The sequence below is a fragment of the Nelumbo nucifera genome, chromosome 1 (genome assembly GCF_055504915.1).
Source record: "Nelumbo nucifera cultivar China Antique chromosome 1, China Antique-T2T, whole genome shotgun sequence".
NCBI lineage: Eukaryota > Viridiplantae > Streptophyta > Magnoliopsida > Proteales > Nelumbonaceae > Nelumbo > Nelumbo nucifera.
The window spans coordinates 89,490,931-89,498,140 of NC_142649.1; the positions used below are offsets into that span (position 1 = coordinate 89,490,931).

Here is a 7,210-nt window from a genome sequence, read left to right on the forward strand (position 1 = left end):
GCTTAGTCGACAGAGGAAATGCTCGACATAGAACCCTTTGTCATAACTCATAGGCTAAATGTTGACCCTTTAATGAGGAGGTTGGGAATCTCCTCGCATCAGAATTTGTTAGAGAGGTACAATACCCGAGCTGGATTGCTAACCCAATAACCATGAAGAAAGCCAACAGCAAGTGGCACATGTGCGCTGACTACACCAACATCAACTGAGCCCTACAATGTGTTACATGCATGGTAAAAGCCCCTACATGTGTTGCCCTTAAGTAAATTACAACCTCATCATCATTTAGTTTTCTGTTTTCCTTGAACCCCTGCAATGTTTTACATGCATGAGTAGAAGTTCCTGAGTCTATACATTAGGATGCATACGTGACCAACAGATTGGTCTCTGACTTGTCTTTTGGAATTACCATATTTCTTCTTCTTGAGGGTTTCTAGATGTTGAAGGCAATTCCTCTTTCAGTACATGTTACTTGCAACATTATCCAATTTTTCAGATATGAGCATTAGGTTAAGGTTACGTATCTAGTCTACATAGTTGGGTCCCTTGAGTTTGTTGTCGCCTAACAATTTAGCGATTTGTCTGTTAGCCACTTTTGATAAAAGGCGTAATTAATTAGTCCATGACCTTAATATTGTTTCATGTTATCTTTCATAGAATGGACTTACATCTATGTTCCATCTCCATTTGTTCATCTCTAAGATTTCCCTCCTATCTCAGTAATAAGGACATAGTTCATGTCTATAGAAATGTGGGGAATCATATAGGTCCATGGGGCCAACTGTTTTAGTTGCATAACTCCATTACTTTCTGTTCATGATCACATTTCCACCTATCTGATAAGCTTTCCCTTTGGCCTCCATTAGACAAGGTCCATTGCCATTTTAGATTACAACTTTCTAAATAGTAAGTGTAGACCCGTCATATAGGGAGCCCTAAGGTACCGTGGAAGAGTCTTCCATTTTATGATAAGTCCCTTGTCAGCACTTGATTTTTGCTTAGTCTACCGCCAAAACCCCCAATTCACCCCGAACGTCTTATCAGACCCTTCCAATCTCCACGAAACACCCAAAAACACAGAAAACCCAAATTTTGCCCTGAGAGTTCTCAAATCCACCATTAAACCTGCTTGATACCTATCTGATGGCCCCGATCAACACCCATTTACACCTCAGCCATTAAATCAGACACAACCATTATCCATTTAACCTCTCTCGCCAAACAAAGATTCCCTTTCGACCCATCTCGTGCCCATAACCCATATCCATTTAACCCAAACACGTCAAAACTAATCAGACCTTGCCAATCACCCCAAAATGTTAGAAAACCTTTACCTGTAAAATCTCAGTCCAAAGTGCCTTCGTTTGCCCCTCGATCACATAAAGATTTTGTTTCGAGGCCCTAGATTAACTGAATCAAACACTTTCCATATCTGCCCAATCTGGGCCCATTTGACCCAATATGACCCCACCAAATGGCTCAAAATGTTTGAAAACCCCACCTTGTGAAATTTCAGTCCAAAACACGCCCATTTACCCTCAATTATCATTAGATTCCATTTTAAGGCTTTAGATTGATCGGATTCCAACACTCACTCGATCCGGGCATAGTTGACTCAATCTAACCTTACCAATCACCTCAAGCTACCTAAAAATCACTACCCTATGAAATCTCAGGCCAAAACACCTTTGTTACCCTTCATTGCACCTAGATTTCATTTTGAGGCTCTATATTGACTGAATCAAGCCCTTTCTAGACTTGTTCGATCAGAGCTCATTTAGGCCAATCTGACCCGCCAATCAGTCCAAAACCCTCGAAAACATCACCCTGCCAATTTTCACCAAAAATACCCTCAATCAAACCAAGATTTCGTTTCAAGGCTTTAGATTGACCGAATCCCAAGTCCTTCCGATCTGAGCCTATTTGACCCGATATGACCTTACCAAATCACCTCAGACTACCCAAAAACCCTACCTAAGAAGTTTCATCCAAAACAGACCCTGTTTTCCCCTTGATCACACCTATATTCCATTCCTAGTCTCCAAATTAGCTAAACCAAACCTTTTCCAAATCAGGAAGATCTGGGCCCATTTGGCCCAATCCAACCCCACCAAACAACTCAGAATCTCCAAAAACCTCACCCTGTCAATTTTCAGTCAAAAATACCCCCAATTTATCCATCCATCTAGAAAGATTCCATTTCCACCAATATCGTTAGCCCACTGACACAAAATCTCTCTTTGTGATCGGACCAATCTCAATCCTCCATTTTCTTTAACCCGGAACCACCCATCATCGAACCAAACCCACGGTTTGACCCACTGAGCCATTTTTGACCCACGTGTGCAAAGTTGTAGGCCTCATCCTGAAATTCTTTAATTTATGAAACTGCCCCCGATTTTTCTTTAAAAGGGGACCGGGAGCTTCATTTTGAGAAAGCAAGAAGGAGAGTCGATAGGAGAGCTCTGGGCGGGAGAGAACGCCGTTCGTCTCCTGCTCCACAGTGGCGGTGAATGAAGAGTAACTCGCCGCAGTGAATGGTTGTGGTCGCCACTCGTATTCCGGCGAATCATTATCATTTCTGTGAACCACGTCCTAGAGATTGTCATCAGTATCAGTCGTTGCTTGTAGCACCAGCCAAGTTCAGGCCAAAACACCAATCCCGTTGAAGCTCAACTTCATCTGGTAATTTCTTTTCGTTTCTTCATTTTGCTTTTAGACTGATATTCTCCCATTCTCAAATGCACACAAGTTTCAAAAATCACTCGTCTCTCTTATAATTCTATGTATGATCTATCATATCCACAGACCAATTGAAATTTCTTCTTTAATAATTATTATTTTTTTATATTTTATAATTAAAAAATAATTAATTAATTATAGTTTATTATTTGATCACAATGATTGAATATATTATAATTCTATGGATGACCTATCATATCCACAAAGCATTTGAAATTTCTTCTTTAATAACTATTTTTTGAATATATTATATAATGTATTTATTTTTTATGATTTTTGGAAATGAATAATAAATAATAGTTATTTATATAATAAATAATTATTAATTGTTTTTTCACATAGAAGTTGTATTAATGCATGTTTTATGATTAGATAGGAGAGTTGGGTTTTTCCCATCCATAAAACATTACAACTTAAGAATTATAATTTATAAATTATAGTTAAGCATAGGATTTTTAATGAAATTATGGTTAACTACAATATATTTCTTTATAAAACCATTAAAATATATTAACTTAATATATATGCACCTCATTGAGGTCTTATATTTAGTGTTGTTGATGTATTTTTTATAATTTATTAAAGTATTTATAGTGTTTTCAAGCGTATCTATGCGTATCTTAGTTTTTCTCCGGTACGTATACGTATCCAAAACGTATTCCCGTATATCTTTTAAAATTATCTTTCTGATGCACTTATCATTTCTGATACTTTGAACCTTGTGTGAGATGAAGATGGCACAGACGCACAGCCAAGCAGAAGGCTCTGCAGATTCCTCAAAAAGCTGATAGGTTCATGATTTTACTGCTCAACCGGCTGCTTAGATTGTTCATAGTTCAGACCCTGAAACCCATCAAACATCCAAGACCCTTATAGTTTATCGGTTCACTAGCAAGTTCAATCGTCCAGTCTGGGTCTTAAATCTGGCACCAGGCCAAACAGAAACAAGAAATATCCTAAGAAGGGTGGTTAAGTAATAGATTGGACTGGAATGTCAATGGGTCACATTTGGTATGGGTATGGGCTGAGCTCAATCCGGACCTGACCTGATTTGGCCATATCCCTTGAGTATAGAAAGTCAGTGTGGTGTAGGGGAAGTGGAACAAGGTGGGCTAGCTTTGCAACTTTGGTCAAGTTGGACTGAGAATTTGTTAAATTTTGAATTGCCCCAAGCCAGATTTGTCTGTGGGGTCTGGGGTGACAAAGAATATACAAAAACGCTTGAAAACTACATTGAATAGTTAATGTCTATATAAAATTTAAAACACCCTTGAATGCTTGGAAGACACTGAACATCATCCACGACACATGACAGGCGTGACGTCCACAACCCGAAATGAAGTCAAACCCATTTACTCTAATACCAAATCCATGTACCTAATACCATGGTTTTGTTCCATCTACAAGAAATGTGATGATGCAATAAAGCTCTTGATAAAGGGATAGATATGCATCATCTCTACCGTTTCCATCTGCTGCTTGAGAATGTAGAAGTTGCGTTTTTTACTCCGCTTCCTGTAGTGTTGCCTCTGTTGAAACTTTTAATAGAGAGGTGACTATGTTAGTGGATTGGACAAGCTAAGATCATCCATCACTCAAGGCGATACGGCATGAGTTGGTGGTGATCATAGAGAGAAACCGAAGAAGATCTGGAATAGATAATGATATCCATTTAGAAACAGGTTGAATCCCGATCTACCCATGAAACTAGTGTATGTTTATTAGCATAGTTGGTTCAATTAGATTGTTTTATTGATGTCCAATAGCTTCAACTGCTTCATATATTTGATTATAACAGATATAAGATGTACAATATTATGATTAAACAACAAAATAATTATATTACATTCTATATACAGAAAGAAACAGACAGATGATCAGCAATTAAATTGAATATTAAGAAATTGCATCATAAACACATGATCTTAAACATTAACCAATCCATTTCCTTTGCTTCTATGAACTATTAGCAATCTCTATCTCAAAAGTTGTCTTCCGTGCAGTGGAATAACATGGTTCAGAGGATTGTACTGTTGATGAGGAGTCTGAACCTGTGGTAGATTCCCCAAAAGCTGCTAAATCTGGAGATGATGACTCCAGAAATTGAAATGGATTTGGTGGTGGGACAATTTCGATTCCTCCCTCCAACATCTTCACCACAGTGCTCATAAGAGGCCTGGCTTCAGGGGAGCTCTGAACACACCACAGTGCCACCATAGACATCCTCTCTGCCTTGACTCTGTCTTCCTCTGCAATCTCACAAATTGCCATCAGGTCTGCCAACTCTCCTTTGTTAAACATTTCCCAAGTCCATCTTGGGAGCCATTGCCGAGGCTCGCTTAGATCAGGGTCATGGTTTCTCCTTCTACCCATGATCTCAAATAGAAGCATTCCAAAGCTATAAACATCACACTTATGGGTCACTGGGTATGGCCTCCACAGCTCCGGAGCAGCATACCCTGGCGTTCCCCTCAACCCAGTCATGGTTACATGGGTCTTATCTCTGTTACAAAGCTTGGCCAATCCGAAATCTGCAACCTTGGGAGTTAAGTCTGGATCAAGAAGGATATTCCCAGGCTTTATATCATAGTGAATTATCCTTTGCTGGCACTCTTCATGCAAATACGCAATTCCCTTGGCCGTCCCAATTGCAATCTCTTGCAGCTTCTCCCATTCGACTGTATGCGCCCCGCCAAACAAGAACATGTCGAGGGACCCATTCTCCAAATATTCATAGATTAAAGCTCTCAGGGTGTCGTCGAAGCAGAACCCATACAATCTAACCAGATTAACATGGTTTGTTCTTCCAATTGTGCTTACTTCAGCCATGAACTGCTCTTCCACTCTCTTGTCAGAAATTCTGTTGAGCACTTTTACAGCCACTTTCACTCCATTTGGAAATTCTCCTCTGTAGACTACTCCAAAACCACCAGAACCCAATACCGTGGAGTAGTTGTTGGTGAATCCTGCCACTTGCTCAGGCGAAAACCGGATAGGTCTCTCCCTGGCAATATCACTCAGAAACTTTTCGATAGTCACTATCCTCATCTGCTAATTTGTAATCACAGGGAAAGCTGGTGGTACAGTCACTTGGATGGTATCGGTGCCTGTATCCGGGAATACTTTGCTAGCAGACGGTGATGAAGCTACAGAACTTTCTCTGGTTGCCACCCGGGCATATGTTGGTATTGCGCTTCCAACTTTTTTCAAGCAATTGACAATTGCGAACACTATCGCAACAATTGCCGCTGAACCAACCATACAGAAACTGCAATTCAAATAAAACTATTGAGGTTGTTATATGTCCCGGCTGTTGGATTGGAAAATAAACGCTAAGTTTTGAACGAAAAGATGGATTTGGAATTAAGCTTCGAATTAAATCGGATAGCTTACTAATAGAAGCTGCTACCACCCATGAAAGTGTTCTCTGGAACTGGTGTTCTATCGACTGGGAGAGGTCCGGCGGTGGGTATGCGAACCAGTAATTGCCGTTCCCATCAGAAGCTAGTGTAAAGGAGTTGGAATTGGAAGACATTTTCATGCAGAGATGTTGAGAAAAAAAATTTTAATCAAAGTAGAGAAAAAATGAGCCAAGTAAACGTCCTTGGCTCTACATATAATTAAACCAGATCATCGTTCAACAGCTCATGTTAATTGTTTCTGTGGGTTGCTTTCAGCTTGACTGCAAAGTCGTAAACGCATTTTTTCCCTATCGTACGAAGTTTCCGAGCAGAAGCGAAGCGAAAAGGAGCCGTCCACGGTGTGACCAAGGTTACCTTCGTGTCACGGGGGTAGTTCTGCAGCGGAAGAAACCCGTGCGGCGTCCTGGCCAAGGCCGGCCAGGACAAGCCTTTCTGCGCGTAGAGGCTAGGAGTTGCCCGATGGGATGGCTCCACCAACGTCAGTAGCACTGGATCATGACCTCAAGTCCAATGGCCGGGGCACTCTCCTGGCTCAGATCGGTCCACGGGAGGCGCCGCTTACGTGCTAAAGGGGGACAACCATCATGGAAGGCGACCATGCGCCGATGAGGTGACTTGGCACCGATGTGAAGGGTCTCCTGTATGCCGATGATGACAGGCACCTGTGTGCCCTGATGATAGGCAACCGCTTGGGCCGGAACACACCCGTGCGCTAAGGGCAACGGGATAGCTCAATCAGCTTGGGCAAGGGGCTGGCGAAGTGAAGGGACATGCTTGAGCCAGGCCCGCATGCCAAGCCTCCCTTGAGTATCGGTAGCGCAGTGCCGGTCCAACACTGTCCCCATGAGCAAGTGCGCGCCCATGAGGAACCCTGGTAGCCATGCTAGCCGTTAACCAGGGCCGCCCCGCAAGGGGATGAAGGTCTAGGAGTGCCAAGGTTAGGCACCCAAGGAGGTCGACCACCCCTCCTCAAAGAGTACGTTAAGCTTCTGGTGGTCTGCCTGAAGATGACATCAGTTCTCCCAAAAATCTTACAGGCGAAAATG

At 41.7% G+C, this 7,210-nt stretch overlaps 1 pseudogene; it reads right to left on the minus strand.

Annotated features, from left to right (window-relative positions):
* Positions 1-4,543: 4,543 nt before the first annotated feature.
* On the minus strand, positions 4,544-6,381 carry LOC104587956 (rust resistance kinase Lr10 pseudogene; annotated as a pseudogene).
* Between the last annotated feature and the right edge of the window lie 829 nt (positions 6,382-7,210).